The 22,020-nt window shown below is 44.3% G+C and overlaps 1 pseudogene; it reads right to left on the reverse strand.

Moving 5' to 3' along the window:
* Positions 1-16,058: 16,058 nt before the first annotated feature.
* Positions 16,059-16,177, reverse strand: LOC134930609 (5S ribosomal RNA; annotated as a pseudogene).
* Positions 16,178-22,020: the final 5,843 nt, after the last annotated feature.

Below are 22,020 nucleotides of genomic sequence, written 5' to 3' on the forward strand. Positions count from 1 at the left end.
TGCTGCTGAGCTGACAGTGTCCAGCAGGTCCGTCATCAGTCATCATTACCTAATAAATATATTATCTACCTGTCCGGCTGCAGTACTAGTGATATTATATATACATACATATATATATTGATTTCATATCATTATCATCCAGTCTATATTAGCAGCAGACACAGTACGGTAGTCCACGGCTGTAGCTACCTCTGTGTCGGCACTCGGCAGTCCATCCATAATTGTATACCACCTACCCGTGGTTTTTTTTTTCTTTCTTCTTTGTACATACTACTATAGTATAGTAGCTTACTGTAGCAGTCTGCGGTGCTGCTGAGCTGACAGTGTCCAGCAGGTCCGTCATCAGTCATCATTACCTAATAAATATATTATCTACCTGTCCGGCTGCAGTACTAGTGATATTATATATACATACATATATATATTGATTTCATATCATTATCATCCAGTCTATATTAGCAGCAGACACAGTACGGTAGTCCACGGCTGTAGCTACCTCTGTGTCGGCACTCGGCAGTCCATCCATAAGTATACTAGTATCCATCCATCTCCATTGTTTACCTGAGGTGCCTTTTAGTTGTGCCTATTAAAATATGGAGAACAAAAATGTTGAGGTTCCAAAATTAGGGAAAGATCAAGATCCACTTCCACCTCGTGCTGAAGCTGCTGCCACTAGTCATGGCCGAGACGATGAAATGCCAGCAACGTCGTCTGCCAAGGCCGATGCCCAATGTCATAGTACAGAGCATGTCAAATCCAAAACACCAAATATCAGTAAAAAAAGGACTCCAAAACCTAAAATAAAATTGTCGGAGGAGAAGCGTAAACTTGCCAATATGCCATTTACCACACGGAGTGGCAAGGAACGGCTGAGGCCCTGGCCTATGTTCATGGCTAGTGGTTCAGCTTCACATGAGGATGGAAGCACTCAGCCTCTCGCTAGAAAAATGAAAAGACTCAAGCTGGCAAAAGCAGTTGCACCGCAAAGAACTGTGCGTTCTTCGAAATCCCAAATCCACAAGGAGAGTCCGACTCCAATTGTGTCGGTTGCGATGCCTGACCTTCCCAACACTGGACGTGAAGAGCATGCGCCTTCCACCATTTGCACGCCCCCTGCAAGTGCTGGAAGGAGCACCCGCAGTCCAGTTCCTGATAGTCAGATTGAAGATGTCAGTGTTGAAGTACACCAGGATGAGGAGGATATGGGTGTTGCTGGCGCTGGGGAGGAAATTGACCAGGAGGATTCTGATGGTGAGGTGGTTTGTTTAAGTCAGGCACCCGGGGAGACACCTGTTGTCCGTGGGAGGAATATGGCCACTGACATGCCTGGTGAAAATACCAAAAAAATCAGCTCTTCGGTGTGGAAGTATTTCAACAGAAATGCGGACAACAGGTGTCAAGCCGTGTGTTGCCTTTGTCAAGCTGTAATAAGTAGGGGTAAGGACGTTAACCACCTCGGAACATCCTCCCTTATACGTCACCTGCAGCGCATTCATAATAAGTCAGTGACAAGTTCAAAAACTTTGGGTGACAGCGGAAGCAGTCCACTGACCAGTAAATACCTTCCTCTTGTAACCAAGCTCACGCAAACCACCCCACCAACTCCCTCAGTGTCAATTTCCTCCTTCCCCAGGAATGCCAATAGTCCTGCAGGCCATGTCACTGGCAATTCTGACGATTCCTCTCCTGCCTGGGATTCCTCCGATGCATCCTTGCGTGTAACGCCTACTGCTGCTGGCGCTGCTGTTGTTGCTGCTGGGAGTCGATGGTCATCCCAGAGGGGAAGTCGTAAGACCACTTTTACTACTTCCACCAAGCATTTGACTGTCCAACAGTCCTTTGCGAGGAAGATGAAATATCACAGCAGTCATCCTACTGCAAAGCGGATAACTGAGGCCTTGGCATCCTGGGTGGTGAGAAACGTGGTTCCGGTATCCATCATTACTGCAGAGCCAACTAGAGACTTGTTGGAGGTACTGTGTCCCCGGTACCAAATACCATCTAGGTTCCATTTCTCTAGGCAGGCGATACCGAAAATGTACACAGACCTCAGAAAAAGAGTCACCAGTGTCCTAAAAAATGCAGCTGTACCCAATGTCCACTTAACCACGGACATGTGGACAAGTGGAGCAGGGCAGGGTCAGGACTATATGACTGTGACAGCCCACTGGGTAGATGTATGGACTCCCGCCGCAAGAACAGCAGCGGCGGCACCAGTAGCAGCATCTCGCAAACGCCAACTCTTTCCTAGGCAGGCTACGCTTTGTATCACCGGTTTCCTGAATACGCACACAGCTGAAAACCTTTTACGGCAACTGAGGAAGATCATCGCGGAATGGCTTACCCCAATTGGACTCTCCTGTGGATTTGTGGCATCGGACAACGCAAGCAATATTGTGTGTGCATTAAATATGGGCAAATTCGAGCACGTCCCATGTTTTGCACATACCTTGAATTTGGTGGTGCAGAATTATTTAAAAAACGACAGGGGCGTGCAAGAGATGCTGTCGGTGGCCAGAAGAATTGCGGGACACTTTCGGCGTACAGGCACCACGTACAGAAGACTGGAGCACCACCAAAAACTACTGAACCTGCCCTGCCATCATCTGAAGCAAGAAGTGGTAACGAGGTGGAATTCAACCCTCTATATGCTTCAGAGGTTGGAGGAGCAGCAAAAGGCCATTCAAGCCTATACAATTGAGCACGATATAGGAGGTGGAATGCACCTGTCTCAAGCGCAGTGGAGAATGATTTCAACGTTGTGCAAGGTTCTGATGCCCTTTGAACTTGCCACACGTGAAGTCAGTTCAGACACTGCCAGCCTGAGTCAGGTCATTCCCCTCATCAGGCTTTTGCAGAAGAAGCTGGAGACATTGAAGGAGGAGCTAACACGGAGCGATTCCGCTAGGCATGTGGGACTTGTGGATGGAGCCCTTAATTCGCTTAACAAGGATTCACGGGTGGTCAATCTGTTGAAATCAGAGCACTACATTTTGGCCACCGTGCTCGATCCTAGATTTAAAGCCTACCTTGGATCTCTCTTTCCGGCAGACACAAGTCTGCTGGGGTTGAAAGACCTGCTGGTGAGAAAATTGTCAAGTCAAGCGGAACGCGACCTGTCAACATCTCCTCCTTCACATTCTCCCGCAACTGGGGGTGCGAGGAAAAGGCTCAGAATTCCGAGCCCACCCGCTGGCGGTGATGCAGGGCAGTCTGGAGCGACTGCTGATGCTGACATCTGGTCCGGACTGAAGGACCTGACAACGATTACGGACATGTCGTCTACTGTCACTGCATATGATTCTCTCAACATTGAAAGAATGGTGGAGCATTATATGAGTGACCGCATCCAAGTAGGCACGTCACACAGTCCGTACTTATACTGGCAGGAAAAAGAGGCAATTTGGAGGCCCTTGCACAAACTGGCTTTATTCTACCTAAGTTGCCCTCCCACAACTGTGTACTCCGAAAGAGTGTTTAGTGCCGCCGCTCACCTTGTCAGCAATCGGCGTACGAGGTTACATCAAGAAAATGTGGAGAAGATGATGTTCATTAAAATGAATTATAATCAATTCCTCCGTGGAGACATTGACCAGCAGCAATTGCCTCCACAAAGTACACAGGGAGCTGAGATGGTGGATTCCAGTGGGGACGAATTGATAATCTGTGAGGAGGGGGATGTACACGGTGATATATCGGAGGATGATGATGAGGTGAACATCTTGCCTCTGTAGAGCCAGTTTGTGCAAGGAGAGATTAATTGCTTCTTTTTTGGTGGGGGTCCAAACCAACCCGTCATTTCAGTCACAGTCGTGTGGCAGACCCTGTCACTGAAATGATGGGTTGGTTAAAGTGTGCATGTCCTGTTTATACAACATAAGGGTGGGTGGGAGGGCCCAAGGACAATTCCATCTTGCACCTCTTTTTTCTTTAATTTTTCTTTGCGTCATGTGCTGTTTGTGGAATGTTTTTTGGAAGGGCCATCCTGCGTGACACTGCAGTGCCACTCCTAGATGGGCCCGGTGTTTGTGTCGGCCACTAGGGTCGCTTATCTTACTCACACAGCTACCTCATTGCGCCTCTTTTTTTCTTTGCGTCATGTGCTGTTTGGGGAGGGTTTTTTGGAAGGGCCATCCTGCGTGACACTGCAGTGCCACTCCTAGATGGGCCCGGTGTTTGTGTCGGCCACTAGGGTCGCTTATCTTACTCACACAGCTACCTCATTGCGCCTCTTTTTTTCTTTGCGTCATGTGCTGTTTGGGGAGTGTTTTTTGGAAGGGCCATCCTGCGTGACACTGCAGTGCCACTCCTAGATGGGCCCGGTGTTTGTGTCGGCCACTAGGGTCGCTTATCTTACTCACACAGCTACCTCATTGCGCCTCTTTTTTTCTTTGCGTCATGTGCTGTTTGGGGAGGGTTTTTTGGAAGGACCATCTTGCGTGACACTGCAGTGCCACTCCTAGATGGGCCCGGTGTTTGTGTCGGCCACTACGGTCGCTTATCTTACTCACACAGCTACCTCATTGCGCCTCTTTTTTTCTTTGCGTCATGTGCTGTTTGGGGAGGGTTTTTTGGAAGGGACATCCTGCGTGACACTGCAGTGCCACTCCTTGATGGGCCCGGTGTTTGTGTCGGCCACTACGGTCGCTTATCTTACTCACACAGCTACCTCATTGCGCCTCTTTTTTTCTTTGCGTCATGTGCTGTTTGGGGAGGGTTTTTTGGAAGGGACATCCTGCGTGACACTGCAGTGCCACTCCTAGATGGGCCCGGTGTTTGTGTCGGCCACTAGGGTCGCTTATCTTACTCACACAGCTACCTCATTGCGCCTCTTTTTTTCTTTGCGTCATGTGCTGTTTGGGGAGGGTTTTTTGGAAGGGACATCCTGCGTGACACTGCAGTGCCACTCCTAGATGGGCCCGGTGTTTGTGTCGGCCACTAGGGTCGCTTAGCTTAGTCATCCAGCGACCTAGGTGCAAATTTTAGGACTAAAAATAATATTGTGAGGTATTCAGAATAGACTGAAAATGAGTGTAAATTATGTTTTTTGAGGTTAATAATACTTTGGGATCAAAATGACCCCCAAATTCTATGATTTAAGCTGTTTTTTAGTGTTTTTTAAAAAAAACACCCGAATCCAAAACACACCCGAATCCGACAAAAAAAATTCGGTGAGGTTTTGCCAAAACGCGGTCGAACCCAAAACACGGCCGCGGAACCGAACCCAAAACCAAAACACAAAACCCGAAAAATTTCAAGTGCACATCTCTAAAAAAAACCCTTTCCTGAAAAACAATTGATGAACTGATGTTATTAAAACAGTAAGGGGCTGTACAAGTAAATAAAGTGTGTTAGAGAATCATAAAGGGGAGGGGGGTATATAAAACCTTATATCGAACACATACTGTAGCAACCAATCAGACTTTGGTCCTCCCTCTCCAGTGTACCTCAGGCCTGTGCTGAATCCCGGGTCTATTCCCCACACCCCTGGGCTGTGGGTGTGGAGTTGATAGTATTTCAGTAAAAGTTAGAATTTAAATAATATAATATTTTACAGGAGACTACAGGTCCTGACAAGGCTTCCCCACATTCTGGTACATAGAGAACTACAAATACAACCGCTCGCATAACTTTCATAAACGTTCCTATCAAATTGCATCCACTCTGCACTGTCCACACACATCCTCACATGTCTTCTCATTCTTCACTTTCCCTTCCTCCCGACCCCGGTTCATCATTGCTGTGTGACCATATCATACAGCCCACCAGGAACCTTTGCAATGTGGTGGACAACTCTGCAATAGATAGCACCTATCCTTGTGTATCCATGCCTATTTCCCTATAGAGTGTAAGCTTGCTAGCTGGGCCTTCCTACAGTACCTCTATGACTGTTTGTTATTACCCAGGTTTGTTATATCATTGTTATTTCCAATTGTAAAGCACAACGGAATTTTCTGCGCTATATAAGAAACTGTTAATAATAATAATAATAATAATAAGTACCAGCATGTATGGCATTAATGGCCCACTGGTACCTAGAGTCTCCCTATAAAAAAATATATTACAGTCAACACATTACTCAAACACCATAGGAAGTAAAGTTTACATACACTCACACTCTACTCACGTTGTCCAGTATGTATACTAGGTTGCATTTGGTCCTCTTCTCCAGTAGTCATCCCAGGGGTTAAAAACACAAACCAAAAGCCCGAACCCTTCAGACATATCCACACTATATGTAAATGCTGTACATACATCACGGCTCCAGCAAGTAGCTGTACCCAAGATTATACACTGTGATACCACACCAAGAGGACTTGATACACTGGATTGGTTCCTTTGTAACAACTCTTGAGCAGTGTAACAGTGGGTCATTTATACTGCTATTACGGTTGACCTTAAAATATTTTTTTCTGCAACTTTTTATTATTATTTTGATTATTATTATTATTATTATTATTTTTTTTTCTACAACATCTGTTTGTTTGATCAAGGAACAGGAGCAAAGGGGGCAATTCAGCATGGTTAGCAAAAGTGTGGAAATTGCTATTCTGTAATTTCCGCACTTCTGCGCATACACACATGCTGCTGCATGCATGCGCGAGGACTTCTATTGCAATTACACATGATCGCAATCTTAGTCCCGGGGTGGGGGGTGAGGGGGGTGGCAACGGGGCAGTGGCACGTAATTTTATGGGCAGCGGCGTGGCATTGTGGAGCACAGTCGGGATAATGGAGGCGTGTCCGGATCGTTTGTGGGGTGGGCTGTGGTGGCTGCGCGGCGTCACGCACTGCCTCACCTGCCAGAGACTTTTTACTCCAGAGTTTTGGCTATAAAAATTATTAGAATAATGCAAAGAAGATATTTCAAACATATTCTTTGCATATTTCATATACTTTATATTGTCAAAACTCTGGCGCAAATGTTAGTATGACAGGAAAGGCTCTGCCTCACCTGCTTGACCCCACCGCACGTCACTGCTGTACTGTACGTATATTCTAAAATGAGAATAGGAAGAACTGATAAGCAATAATGATAGTTAATGGGATTATGTTAAAGTATCCAATCTCTGGCAAGTTAAAAAGAAAATCACATTATAAAGTAATTTATTATAGCTACAAAGGTAAATCCACCATATTTGCTACTTGCTCCAATGGCCGTTTGCCAGGATTCATACCACTATTAGTGGACTATCACCGCTGCCTCTATATATTATATAGAGAGAGGAGCTCCTCTGCTACTTACAACTACCTATTATACAGAAAGTATTCTGTTTTGGGACACATTGTAACTATTCAGAGTTACAACGGCAATAAGTGTTACAGTTGCCAGATTATCAGCTTTTCCATCTACTACAGCACTGATCGATTTACCAGCAACGCTTATATTTGGGGATTATTTTGTGTACGGACATTATTGCTATTTATCCGTTTACGGTGACCCAGTGAATTGTTTATACATATAGGCCCTCATTCCGAGTTGATCGCTCGCAAGGCGATTTTAGCAGAGTTACACACGCTAAGCCGCCGCCTACTGGGAGTGAATCTTAGCTTCTTAAAATTGCGAACGATGTATTCGCAATATTGCGATTACAAACTACTTAGCAGTTTCAGAGTAGCTTCAGACTTACTCGGCATCTGCGATCAGTTCAGTGCTTGTCGTTCCTGGTTTGACGTCACAAACACACCCAGCGTTCGCCCAGACACTCCCCCGTTTCTCCGGCCACTCCTGCGTATTTTCCGGAAACTGTAGCGTTTTTATCCACACGCCCATAAAACGCCGTGTTTCCGCCCAGTAACACCCATTTCCTGTCAATCACACTACGATCGCCGGAGCGAAGAAAAAGCCGTGAGTAAAAATACTATCTTCATTGTTAAATTACTTGGCGCAGTCGCAGTGCGAATATTGCGCATGCGTACTAAGCAGAATTTCACTGCGATGCGATGAAAATTACCGAGCGAACGACTCGGAATGAGGGCCATATTTCTGTATACTTATTTTATATTCAGGAATTCCATTCATACTAGATTTAAATGTGATATTTTAATAAATATTTTTAAAATAACATTACGTCAGCTATCCTTTTATGTGTTAATTCTCATTCCCATGAGCGCAGCCATTTCTCTTTCCTATTTGTCTTGTATTCCTTAAAGGTGCATACACAGTGCCTCACGGCACTGCACAGGGGAATTGGAATATACTTTATTTTTACTTAGGCGCTACTTAGCAGCAGGGGTGTATCTAGGTGTCCGAGCACCCCTGGCAAAGAAAAGTACTGATGCCCCCCCACACTCCCACGCACGCGCACACACACACACACACACACACACACACACACACACACACACACACACACTTGAAATAGGGAAGGCACATGTGCTAAAAAGTAGAGATGAGCGGGTTCGGTTCCTCAGAATCCGAACCCGCCCGAACTTCAGGTTTTTTTACACGGGGCCGAGCGACTCGGATCTTCCCGCCTTGCTCGGTTAACCCGAGCGCGCCCGAACGTCATCATCCCGCTGTCGGATTCTCGCGAGGCTCGTATTCTATCGCGAGACTCGGATTCTATATAAGGAGCCGCGCGTCGCCGCCATTTTCACACGTGCATTGAGATTGATAGGGACAGGACGTGGCTGGCGTCCTCTCCGTTTAGACTAGAGTACTAGAGAGAGACACAAATTTTGGGGAGCATATTATTAGGAGGAGTACTACTTGCTGCTGATAGTGTGACCAGTGACCACCAGTTTAATTAATCCGTTCTCTGCCTGAAAAAAAACGATACACAGTGTGACACAGTCACATACCATATCTGTGCTCAGCCCAGTGTGCTGCATCATATGTAATACTGTATATCATTATCTGACTGTGCTGAGTGCTCACTGCTCACACAGCTTAATTGTGGGGGAGACTGGGGAGCAGTTATAGCAGGAGTACATATTTTAAGTACAGTGCACACTTTTGCTGCCAGAGTGCCACTGCCAGTGTGACTGACCAGTGACTACTGACCACCAGTATTGTGATTGTCTGCTGACCACCAGTATATTGTGATTGTCTGCCTGAAAAAGTTAAACACTCGTCGTGTGGTGTTTTTATAAACGCATTCTGCAGACAGTGTCCAGCAGGTCCGTCATTACATAATATATACCTGTCCGGCTGCAGTACTAGTGTGATATATATATATATTTTAATTTTATCTCATTATCATCCAGTCTATATTAGCAGAAGACACAGTACGGTAGTCCATGGCTGTAGCTACCTCTGTGTCGGCAGTCGCTCGTCCATCCATAATTGTATACCACCTACCCGTGGTTTTTTTTTTTATCTTCTTGATACTAGTAGCTTACTTTAGGAGTCTGCAGTGCTGAGTCTGAAAGACAGTATCCAGCAGGTCCGTCATTACATAATATATACCTGTCCGGCTGCAGTACTAGTGTGATATATATATATTTTAATTTTATCTCATTATCATCCAGTCTATATTAGCAGCAGACACAGTACGGTAGTCCACGGCTGTAGCTACCTCTGTGTCGGTAGTCGCTCGTCCATCCATAATTGTATACCACCTACCCGTGGTTTTTTTTTTCTATCTTCTTGATACTAGTAGCTTACTTTAGGAGTCTGCAGTGCTGACAGACAGTGTCCAGCAGGTCCGTCATTACATAATATATACCTGTCCGGCTGCAGTACTAGTGTGATATATATATATATTTTAATTTTATCTCATTATCATCCAGTCTATATTAGCAGCAGACACAGTACGGTAGTCCACGGCTGTAGCTACCTCTGTGTCGGCAGTCGCTCGTCCATCCATAATTGTATACCACCTACCCGTGGTTTTTATTGTTTTCTAACTTCTTGATACTAGTAGCTTACTTTAGGAGTCTGCAGTGCTGAGTCTGACAGACAGTGTCCAGCAGGTCCGTCATTACATAATATATACCTGTCCGGCTGCAGTACTAGTGTGATATATATATATATTTTAATTTTATCTCATTATCATCCAGTCTATATTAGCAGCAGACACAGTACGGTAGTCCACGGCTGTAGCTACCTCTGTGTCGGCAGTCGCTCGTCCATCCATAATTGTATACCACCTACCCGTGGTTTTTTTTTTCTATCTTCTTGATACTAGTAGTTTACTTTAGGAGTCTGCAGTGCTGACAGACAGTGTCCAGCAGGTCCGTCATTACATAATATATACCTGTCCGGCTGCAGTACTAGTGTGATATATATATATATATTTTAATTTTATCTCATTATCATCCAGTCTATATTAGCAGCAGACACAGTACGGTAGTCCACGGCTGTAGCTATCTCTGTGTCGGCAGTCGTTCGTCCATCCATAATTGTATACCACCTACCCGTGGTTTTTTTTTTTCTATCTTCTTGATACTAGTAGCTTACTTTAGGAGTCTGCAGTGCTGACAGACAGTGTCCAGCAGGTCCGTCATTACATAATATATACCTGTCCGGCTGCAGTACTAGTGTGATATATATATATATATTTTAATTTTATCTCATTATCATCCAGTCTATATTAGCAGCAGACACAGTACGGTAGTCCACGTCTGTAGCTACCTCTGTGTCGGCAGTCGCTCGTCCATCCATAATTGTATACCACCTACCCGTGGTTTTTTTTTTTTTCTATCTTCTTGATACTAGTAGCTTACTTTAGGAGTCTGCAGTGCTGAGTCTGACAGACAGTGTCCAGCAGGTCCGTCATTACATAATATATACCTGTCTGGCTGCAGTACTAGTGTGATATATATATATATTTTAATTTTATCTCATTATCATCCAGTCTATATTAGCAGCAGACACAGTACGGTAGTCCACGGCTGTAGCTACCTCTGTGTCGGCAGTCGCTCGTCATCCATAAGTATACTAGTATCCATCCATCTCCATTGTTTACCTGAGGTGCCTTTTAGTTGTGCCTATTAAAATATGGAGAACAAAAATGTTGAGGTTCCAAAAATTGGGAAAGATCAAGATCCACTTCCACCTCGTGCTGAAGCTGCTGCCACTAGTCATGGCCGAGACGATGAAATGCCAGCAACGTCGTCTGCCAAGGCCGATGCCCAATGTCATAGTACAGAGCATGTAAAATCCAAAACACCAAATATCAGTAAAAAAAGGACTCAAAAATCTAAAATAAAATTGTCGGAGGAGAAGCGTAAACTTGCCAATATGCCATTTACCACACGGAGTGGCAAGGAACGGCTGAGGCCCTGGCCTATGTTCATGGCTAGTGGTTCAGTTTAACATGAGGATGGAAGCACTCAGCCTCTCGCTAGAAAAATGAAAAGACTCAAGCTGGCAAAAGCACAGCAAAGAACTGTGCGTTCTTCGAAATCCCAAATCCACAAGGAGAGTCCAATTGTGTCGGTTGCGATGCCTGACCTTCCCAACACTGGACGTGAAGAGCATGCGCCTTCCACCATTTGCACGCCCCCTGCAAGTGCTGGAAGGAGCACCCGCAGTCCAGTTCCTGATAGTCAGATTGAAGATGTCAGTGTTGAAGTACACCAGGATGAGGAGGATATGGGTGTTGCTGGCGCTGGGGAGGAAATTGACAAGGAGGATTCTGATGGTGAGGTGGTTTGTTTAAGTCAGGCACCCGGGGAGACACCTGTTGTCCGTGGGAGGAATATGGCCATTGACATGCCTGGTGAAAATACCAAAAAAATCAGCTCTTCGGTGTGGAAGTATTTCAACAGAAATGCGGACAACATTTGTCAAGCCGTGTGTTGCCTTTGTCATGCTGTAATAAGTAGGGGTAAGGACGTTAACCACCTCGGAACATCCTCCCTTATACGTCACCTGCAGCGCATTCATAATAAGTCAGTGACAAGTTCAAAAACTTTGGGCGACAGCGGAAGCAGTCCACTGACCAGTAAATCCCTTCCTCTTGTAACCAAGCTCACGCAAACCACCCCACCAACTCCCTCAGTGTCAATTTCCTCCTTCCCCAGGAATGCCAATAGTCCTGCAGGCCATGTCACTGGCAATTCTGACGAGTCCTCTCCTGCCTGGGATTCCTCCGATGCATCCTTGCGTGTAACGCCTACTGCTGCTGGCGCTGCTGTTGTTGCTGCTGGGAGTCGATGGTCATCCCAGAGGGGAAGTCGTAAGCCCACTTTTACTACTTCCACCAAGCAATTGACTGTCCAACAGTCCTTTGCGAGGAAGATGAAATATCACAGCAGTCATCCTGTTGCAAAGCGGATAACTGAGGCCTTGACAACTATGTTGGTGTTAGACGTGCGTCCGGTATCCGCCGTTAGTTCACAGGGAACTAGACAATTTCTTGAGGTAGTGTGCCCCCGTTACCAAAAACCATCTAGGTTCCACTTCTCTAGGCAGGCGATACCGAGAATGTACACGGACGTCAGAAAAAGACTCACCAGTGTCCTAAAAAATGCAGTTGTACCCAATGTCCACTTAACCACGGACATGTGGACAAGTGGAGCAGGGCAGGGTCAGGACTATATGACTGTGACAGCCCACTGGGTAGATGTATGGACTCCCGCCGCAAGAACAGCAGTGGCGGCACCAGTAGCAGCATCTCGCAAACGCCAACTCTTTCCTAGGCAGGCTACGCTTTGTATCACCGGTTTCCAGAATACGCACACAGCTGAAAACCTCTTACGGCAACTGAGGAAGATCATCGCGGAATGGCTTACCCCAATTGGACTCTCCTGTGGATTTGTGGCATCGGACAACGCCAGCAATATTGTGTGTGCATTAAATATGGCAAATTCCAGCACGTCCCATGTTTTGCACATACCTTGAATTTGGTGGTGCAGAATTATTTAAAAAACGAGAGGGGCGTGCAAGAGATGCTGTCGGTGGCCAGAAGAATTGCGGGACACTTTCGGCGTACAGGCACCACGTACAGAAGACTGGAGCACCACCAAAAATGCCTGAACCTGCCCTGCCATCATCTGAAGCAAGAAGTGGTAACGAGGTGGAATTCAACCCTATATATGCTTCAGAGGTTGGAGGAGCAGCAAAAGGCCATTCAAGCCTATACAATTGAGCACGATATAGGAGGTGGAATGCACCTGTCTCAAGCGCAGTGGAGAATGATTTCAACGTTGTGCAAGGTTCTGCTGCCCTTTGAACTTGCCACACGTGAAGTCAGTTCAGACACTGCCAGCCTGAGTCAGGTCATTCCCCTCATCAGGCTTTTGCAGAAGAAGCTGGAGACATTGAAGGAGGAGCTAACACAGAGCGATTCCGCTAGGCATGTGGGACTTGTGGATGGAGCCCTTAATTCGCTTAACAAGGATTCACGGGTGGTCAATCTGTTGAAATCAGAGCACTACATTTTGGCCACCGTGCTCGATCCTAGATTTAAAACCTACCTTGGATCTCTCTTTCCGGCACACACAAGTCTGCTGGGGTTCAAAGACCTGCTGGTGAGAAAATTGTCAAGTCAAGCGGAACGCGACCTGTCAACATCTCCTCCTTCACATTCTCCCGCAACTGGGGGTGCGAGGAAAAGGCTCAGAATTCCGAGCCCACCCGCTGGCGGTGATGCAGGGCAGTCTGGAGCGACTGCTGATGCTGACATCTGGTCCGGACTGAAGGACCTGCCAACAATTACGGACATGTCGTCTACTGGCACTGCATATGATTCTCTCCCCATTGAAAGAATGGTGGAGGATTATATGAGTGACCGCATCCAAGTAGGCACGTCAGACTGTCCATACTTATACTGGCAGGAAAAAGAGGCAATTTGGAGGCCCTTGCACAAACTGGCTTTATTCTACCTAAGTTGCCCTCCCACAAGTGTGTACTCCGAAAGAGTGTTTAGTGCCGCCGCTCACCTTGTCAGCAATCGGCGTACGAGGTTACTTCCAGAAAATGTGGAGAAGATGATGTTCATTAAAATGAATTATAATCAATTCCTCCGTGGAGACATTGACCAGCAGCAATTGCCTCCACAAAGTACACAGGGAGCTGAGATGGTGGATTCCAGTGGGGACGAATTGATAATCTGTGAGGAGGGGGATGTACACGGTGATATATCGGAGGATGATGATGAGGTGGACATCTTGCCTCTGTAGAGCCAGTTTGTGCAAGGAGAGATTAATTGCTTCTTTTTTGGTGGGGTCCAAACCAACCCGTCATTTCAGTCACAGTCGTGTGGCAGACCCTGTCACTGAAATGATGGGTTGGTTAAAGTGTGCATGTCCTGTTTATACAACATAAGGGTGGGTGGGAGGGCCCAAGGACAATTCCATCTTGCACCTCTTTTTTCTTTCATTTTTCTTTGCGTCATGTGCTGTTTGGGGAGTATTTTTTTGAAGGGCCATCCTGCGTGACACTGCAGTGCCACTCCTATATGGGCCAGGTGTTTGTGTCGGCCACTAGGGTCGCTTATCTTACTCACACAGCTACCTCATTGCGCCTCTTTTTTTCTTTGCGTCATGTGCTGTTTGGGGAGTGTTTTTTGGAAGGGCCATCCTACGTGACACTGCAGTGCCACTCCTAGATGGGCCAGGTGTTTGTGTCGGCCACTAGGGTCGCTTATCTTACTCACACAGCTACCTCATTGCGCCTCTTTTTTTCTTTGCGTCATGTGCTGTTTGGGGAGTGTTTTTTGGAAGGGCCATCCTGCGTGACACTGCAGTGCCACTCCTAGATGGGCCAGGTGTTTGTGTCGGCCACTAGGGTCGCTTAGCTTACTCACACAGCTACCTCATTGCGCCTCTTTTTTTCTTTGCGTCATGTGCTGTTTGGGGAGTGTTTTTTGGAAGGGCCATCCTGCGTGACACTGCAGTGCCACTCCTAGATGGGCCAGGTGTTTGTGTCGACCACTAGGGTCGCTTAGCTTAGTCATCCAGCGACCTCGGTGCAAATTTTAGGACTAAAAATAATATTGTGAGGTGTGAGGTGTTCAGAATAGACTGAAAATGAGTGGAAATTATGGTTTTTGAGGTTAATAATACTTTGGGATCAAAATGACCCCCAAATTCTATGATTTAAGCTGTTTTTTAGTGTTTTTTGAAAAAAACACCCGAATCCAAAACACACCCGAATCCGACAAAAAAAATTCGGTGAGGTTTTGCCAAAACGCGGTCGAACCCAAAACACGGCCGCGGAACCGAACACAAAACCAAAACACAAAACCCGAAAAATTTCAAGTGCACATCTCTAATAAAAAGGGGCATGGTCACACAATAGTGCCCCCAATTCAAATTATACTACACAGTAGCGTACCTTACGAACATTACACCACACAGTAATGTCCATTATTCACGTTATGCTATATAGTATGCCACATGCTAGAGCCCTTATTAACATTATGCTACACAGTAGTAACCCTTATAAACATTATGCCATGGCAAGACACAGGGCGATCGGGCACAGGTCACATTAAGTATAATAACGTATCTTGAAGAAAGACCAAAATTGGACAGTGAATTACCCTTGATAATGGGAAAGAGAAAATATTCACAATTTTCTCCTAATATATGCTGTCCTGGTTGGTGGTGCACCCAGAGCCAGAAAGTACACAGACTAGCAATGGGAGAGAAAGAAGGCTCTTGTGTGGGCGCTCTCTTGTACAAGGAAAAAAGTTCCAGTAATATATATTAAGAAGTATTTAAAACATAACTTTTATTGATAATATTTAAACTATGATTACCCATCCAAAAGATCCATAAGAAAATAAAGAATTATTTAAAAAAAAAAAAGTTCTGGTCTCTTTATTTCAAAGAGTGATTGGAAGGGTTGTAGACACTATATTGTCATACCCCCATTTCCCCTGACCAGTACAGAATTTCTGTATTGATGGGACATAGGAGTGGTCAAAAAAATTAGGAGAATGTCCAATTAGGATCACTTAGATTAAGTTAATAATGATCAATGGTCACCAAAAATTAAGCACCTGAATTATAGACAGCTACCATATTTGTAGATAGAAAATGAGGCATTGAACTGTAATAAACATGGAATAAATAGGTGAAAAAATGGAGAAATACGGGATAGAATCAGTGGTGATACTGCTGTTGGTGTCCCTTCTCACATAGAGAGGGAAATAATTCCTGCTCTACAACACCAGGTATTCACAGGCAGTCTCCTCTCCTGGTACTAACCCGGCCCAACGCTGTTTAGCTTCCAAGATCGGATGAGATCGGGCATTGGCATCGTGGTATGGTAGTAGAGGGTTATGTGATCTGTACACCAATGAGAGTGCACCTATATAAGAAATTATAAAGTGGGAAATGATAAGAAAAAAGAAAAAAGAGAAGAATGAATAAGTGAAGTGGGTGAAAATGTGTGGATCTGCTTTCTACGTTAGTCACGGTTCAACAGTTCCCACATTCGTGGTACTGTGCTCCGTGGATCGTGGATGAGAGTCCACGAAATAAGTTGAATTATAGAAGGAGGGAATAGATTCCTATAATTATTATTCTAGAGCAGAATAGGTATTGAACCGAACAAAAGTTAGATTCAATGAAAAGTGTAAATCGCTACAAATGATGTTATTCTCCTGATATGAACTATTTTTAGTGGCGGCGGTGTTGATCTTGTAAATTCTCACAGCTGAAATTAAGCATGTGTGTATATTTTCTACATATTAGGCCGTCCAAACCAACATAAAAGTCCAAAATTAACACAGATATTCCTGTAGGTAGACCAGTGTGACAGAGTAGTTGTCTCAATTGGAAATAAAACAGCCTGCCTGCAGTTTGTAGTGATACTGACACAAAGATATCTCACAGGTGCTATGGACCCTATAAGTTATGGAACAAAAATTGCCAGTGTCCTAACCTCTGTTGAGGATTGGACTTAGAACCTGTATCAGAGAACAATCTTCTCATAGAAAAAATGATTATTCTGGAGAAAGTGCATAAGTCACCATAAGTTGACACAGAATGTTGTAATGGGCAATGACATTAATGACAATGACATTCTTACAGCAAAAAGATATATACATATATATACGTGTATAAGAATTTCTTATGTAATGAACCGTCTGAGCCAACCTATAGTCAGAATATTTAAGTGTCAGAAAGTCCAAAATTAGTACAGATCATTGCTATAGATAAACCAGTGTAACAGAATCAATGCCTCAATTAGGAATAAGACAGCCTGTCTGCTGATTTAAATAGTCCTGACACAGAGATGTCTATACGATACTAAGAATCATAAGGTTTATAGCATAGAGAATGATAATGTCCTGGCCTCAGTTGAAGATTACAATACCAGCCCGTGTCAGAGAGCAAAACTCACATAGAGAAATTAGCTCTGATATACAGTTGATACAGATACAATTAAGAGTGTCAACAGATGGGGCATCCACACAGCAGATGGGGCTTATGGAACTCCAAACCAAGGGACAGGTGAGCGGGTCAGTACTGCGTCAGGTGAGAGGAAATGGTGCCATGAAGTCACTCCATGAACAGACCCCCCGAGGAAGACGTGTTTCGCCCATCAGGGCTTGTTTACTTCCGGGTTCGGAAGGGTCAGAGGGGGATGAGTTTTTTAAAGCAGCTACATTGCATGAATCAACTAATGGTCAGGAGCAGGTGCGGTGGGCGGGAGCGCTACGTTGCTGCTTCCGTCCGCCGCCGCTCCAGAACGTGGTCCGCTGATATTGCGTGAAGTGTGTGCTGAGCAGATCAGCCTGCATCTAGGAAGCCTGAAATGCCATCTTGGTAGAGGGATGGGGTAATGCTGGGTTAATTGGAATATAGGCAGGCCAGGAACAGCAACTGCGAGACCTGGGGCGCCATTTTATTAAAGGGATAAAGTGGCGTCGATATAATAGGAGAATGGGCAAAAAGAAAAATGGTTGTAGTGGAGGTGCAAACAGTGCACCAATCGATGTAGAGGTCCAATAGAGGAAAATTAAAGAATAGGGGCATGTAAAAAACCGAATAGGCTAATGGTATGGGTGAAGAAAAATACTAATATTGGTAACATATTACTAATAAGAATGAAAAAAGAAAATGCTGGCTGAGCCTGGAGAAATGTGAGGAGAAATTATATTAAGTGAAATGGTAGAATGGGAATGAAGTGTGGGGTGTGAGTGGAAATGGGGCGAAAAAGTTGCGTCTTAGGACGTTGTTTGGATGTCAGGATATGTGAGCAGTGAGTGAAAAAGGCTAATAAAGAATGGATATCATCGATGACGGGCTGTGGGAGTGAAAAATGAGGGAGGTGGATAACGGGTTAAAAGGGATGATAATTATTGGGCTCAGTGAAAATTACACTTGAGGAGGAAATGAATTATGGATAGCAAAGAAGGGAATAAAATAAAAAATAAAATATAAAAATAAATAAATAAAAAGATAATATAAATAGAAATATATATGGATAAGGAAAACATTAAGATTAAATTAAATGAGCGTATAAACAAACAAAGGTTGTGGGTAAATAACAAAATATAAAGTAGAAATATTAATTTCACTGTGTGGATGATGCTAATTGATGTGAGTTGTGGTCCAGCTGGCATTAGTAAATTAATTTAGATAGATGGACAGATGAAAGCTAATTAATGGATTGGACATATAAGCATACCATCACATAATCTGATTGGATATTTTTAAGGAAATGAGAAATTCATTTAAAGTTATACATATGTATACACATATATGAGTAAGGGATAACTGTATAAAGCTGAAGTGTTGAGGGAAGGAGAGAAAATCAGTGCGGAAGAGTGGTGTTACAATGGCAATATCTTAGAGGTGCAGTGTAAGGTGTGCCTGGGTATAAGCACTGTAAGTCACTTGAGAAATAATTATGATGAAGGATAGTATGGAAAGAGGAAATATGATGTGATTAGAAAAAATGGGGAAAATCACCGCAGGGATGGGATGCTGGTGACAGAAGAAAGTGAATGGAATAAGGTGCAAAAAAACGGGGATGAACATGGTGAGGGCTGGGTGGGATAGCTGTTATTGGATTACAAGCTGATTGAATCATAAGGAAAAAGTGCAGGAAATATAGTGAGGGTGATTAGTAGTGTGTGGTGATTAAATTAGGAAACTGTACTGTGTGTGTCTATGGAGATGCAGATGAATTTTCGGAAACCAGTAGCTCACAGGAAAAATGCGTAATTTATATTTTCTTTCAGACCAGAGGGCTTGAGACTATTGAGGCGAAAAATCCACTCGCTCTCTTTCTTGTAGAGTTCCTTGGTAATGTCTCCTCCTCGTACGCCCAAATGAACGTGGTCCAGGCCAAAGGCCTTGAATTCTTTAATGGATCCTTTGTGGTGAAAGTGAAAGTGCCTGGCAACCGAGGTAAGCTGTTTCATACGTGCAAGATCTTTTGATGCGTTACGAATCTTGCGCAAGTGTTCCAGGACCCTCTCTTTCAGTTTACGTGTGGTCATGCCAATGTATTTGAAATTGCACCCACAAGTTATGCAGTAAATCACAGCTTGAGTATTACAATTGAAGAAATGTTGTAACATTACTGATTGGCCATATCTGTCGATGACAGTGTTTGTTTGCAAAATCTGTGGGCACGATTTACATTGTCCACAAGGAAAGGAGCCAGAAATAGATGGTTTTTTGGGTATAGATGTAACAAAATGGCTGCGCACTAGCTGATCTTTCATGTTCTTGGATCTGCGCCAACTCATCTGTAATGGAGAATTCAGAAAAGGAGATAAATCGGGGTCCAGCTGTAAGATGGAAAGATGTTTGGTTATGGCATTCTTCAGCATTTTCCATTCAGGACAGAAGGTTCCTATAAATCTAATGGTGTCATCTTGCTTGATGACCTCTTTTTTCTCCCCAAAAATTAGGCTCTCCCTCTTGACTGCTACAGTGGCTGAGTATGCTCGTTTGAGTGAGCATTTACTATAGCCCCTAGCTAGGAGGCGATTGGTAAGTTCTCTGCTTTTAGTTTTAAAGACTTGGTCCTCCGAGCAGTTACATCTCAGCCTAAGATATTCTCCTTTAGGGATATTTTCAATAGTTGGGGGGAAATGTGAGCTGGTTTGAAAAAGGAGACTGTTGGTTGCAGTCTCCTTGCAATATAGTTCTGTTTCCAAGTAACCTGTATTTGATTTGTAAATGTTGAGATCGAGAAAGGGGACCATCTCAGAACTAATGGTGTGTGTCAACGTGATATTGAGATCGTTGGTATTGAGGAGTTTAATAAAGTCCATAAGGAGACCTCTTTCTCCATTCCAAATAATAAATATATCATCGATATATGTCAACCACAATATCACATGCATGGTATATTTCTCATTTATGGTATTGAAGACATGGAAATGTTCCCACCACCCCAAAAAGAGGTTTGCGTATGTGAGTGCGCAAGCAGCGCCCATTGCGGTTCCCCTTACTTGCAAGAAAAATTTGTCTTGAAAAACAAGATAATTTTTGGAAAGAACAAAGTTCAGTAACTTGTGAAGGAAATCTGAAAATTATTTTGTGCCTCCTTGATCCAGGTAGTATTTGACTGCTGTGAGGCCTTGATGATGATTAATGCTTGCGTAGAGCGCCACTACAACTAGAGTCACTAAAAGGAAATTGTTCTCAAAATAATGACGTATCCTGCAGGTAGGAGGGTAAATCAAGGACAAATTTGCGTAAATGTAAGTCCAGAAATTGGCTAGGTTGCTCCAAGAGCCCACCATTACCTGACATTATTGGTCTGCCAGGTGGGTGGTGAGCATTTTTGTGAATCTTGGACAAAAGATAGAATGTTGGTGTTTTGGGATTCTGGACAGTGAGGTATTGTAGTTCCTGTTTCGTGATGGTACCTTGGGCAGCAGCTTCTTGTAGCAAACTGTTATAAGCATTCAGAAATCTGGTAGTTGGATCGCTAAGAAGCTTCTTGTAGCATGAAAGATTGTATAATTGTCGGTGTGCTTCGGTGATGTACATTTCTCGAGGCCAAAGAACGATATTGCCACCTTTATCGGATGGTTTTATAATTATATCATGCCAAGTTCCCATTTCTTGCAGGGCTTTTCTCTCTTTAAATTTGAGATTTTTAGAAGAGTGGTGGAGGCCAGTTTTGGTTTGAACATAGATGTCAAATTCTTTAGACACCCGGTTCAAAAAGACCCTGATCTCTGGGCTGGTATTATCAGGAGGGAAGAAGGATGATTTGGGTTTGCATTTCGGTCTGTAAGTGGTTATTTCATCCATATTTGATTCCGTTTGAAGTTCCTCTAGTTCCTGGATAGCGTGGAGATCATCCGTGGACAGTTTTTTTGACCACTCCTCGGTCCCATCAATACAGAAATTCTGTACTGGTCAGGGGAAATGGGGGTATGACAATATAGTGTCTACAACCCTTCCAATCACTCTTTGAAATAAAGAGACCAGAACATTTTAACATTTTTTCAATTATTATTTTTTTATGGATCTTTTGGATGGGTAATCATAGTTTAAATATTATCAATAAAAGTTACGTTTTAAATACTTCTTAATATATATTACTGGAACTTTTTTCCTTGTACAAGAGTGCGCCCACACAAGAGCCTTCTTTCTCTCCCATTGCTAAACATTATGCCATGTTAGAGCCCACTACATGCATTACACCACAGTACAGCAGACCCCTTATACACTTTGCACTGGGTAGAGCCCCTTATACACACTACACCAGGTAGAGACCCTTATACACACTGCGCCAGGTAGAGACCTATATACACTGCACCAGGTAGAGCCCCTTATACACACTGCGCCAGGTAGCCCCTTATACACATTGTACCAGGTAGAGCCCCTTATACACAATGCGCCAGTTAGCCTCTTATACACACTGCGCCAGGTAGCCCATTATACACACGGTGCCAGGTATCCCATTATACACACGTGCCAGGTAGCCCATTATACACACAGTGCCAGGTAGCCCATTATACACACGGTGCCAGGTAGCCACTTATACACACTGTGCCAGGTAGCCCTTGCTGCCGGGAGCTCCTGAGCTCTCAAGGGCTGCTGGGAGTTGTAGTTTATGTAGCGTTTCTTGATTTCAGTGCGGACACCGGACACTGCCGCCAGGAACTGTGGCTGCTGCTGCCAGCTCTGTATGTTGCT

The sequence above is a fragment of the Pseudophryne corroboree genome, chromosome 5 (assembly GCF_028390025.1).
Source record: "Pseudophryne corroboree isolate aPseCor3 chromosome 5, aPseCor3.hap2, whole genome shotgun sequence".
NCBI classification, from domain to species: Eukaryota; Metazoa; Chordata; class Amphibia; order Anura; family Myobatrachidae; genus Pseudophryne; species Pseudophryne corroboree.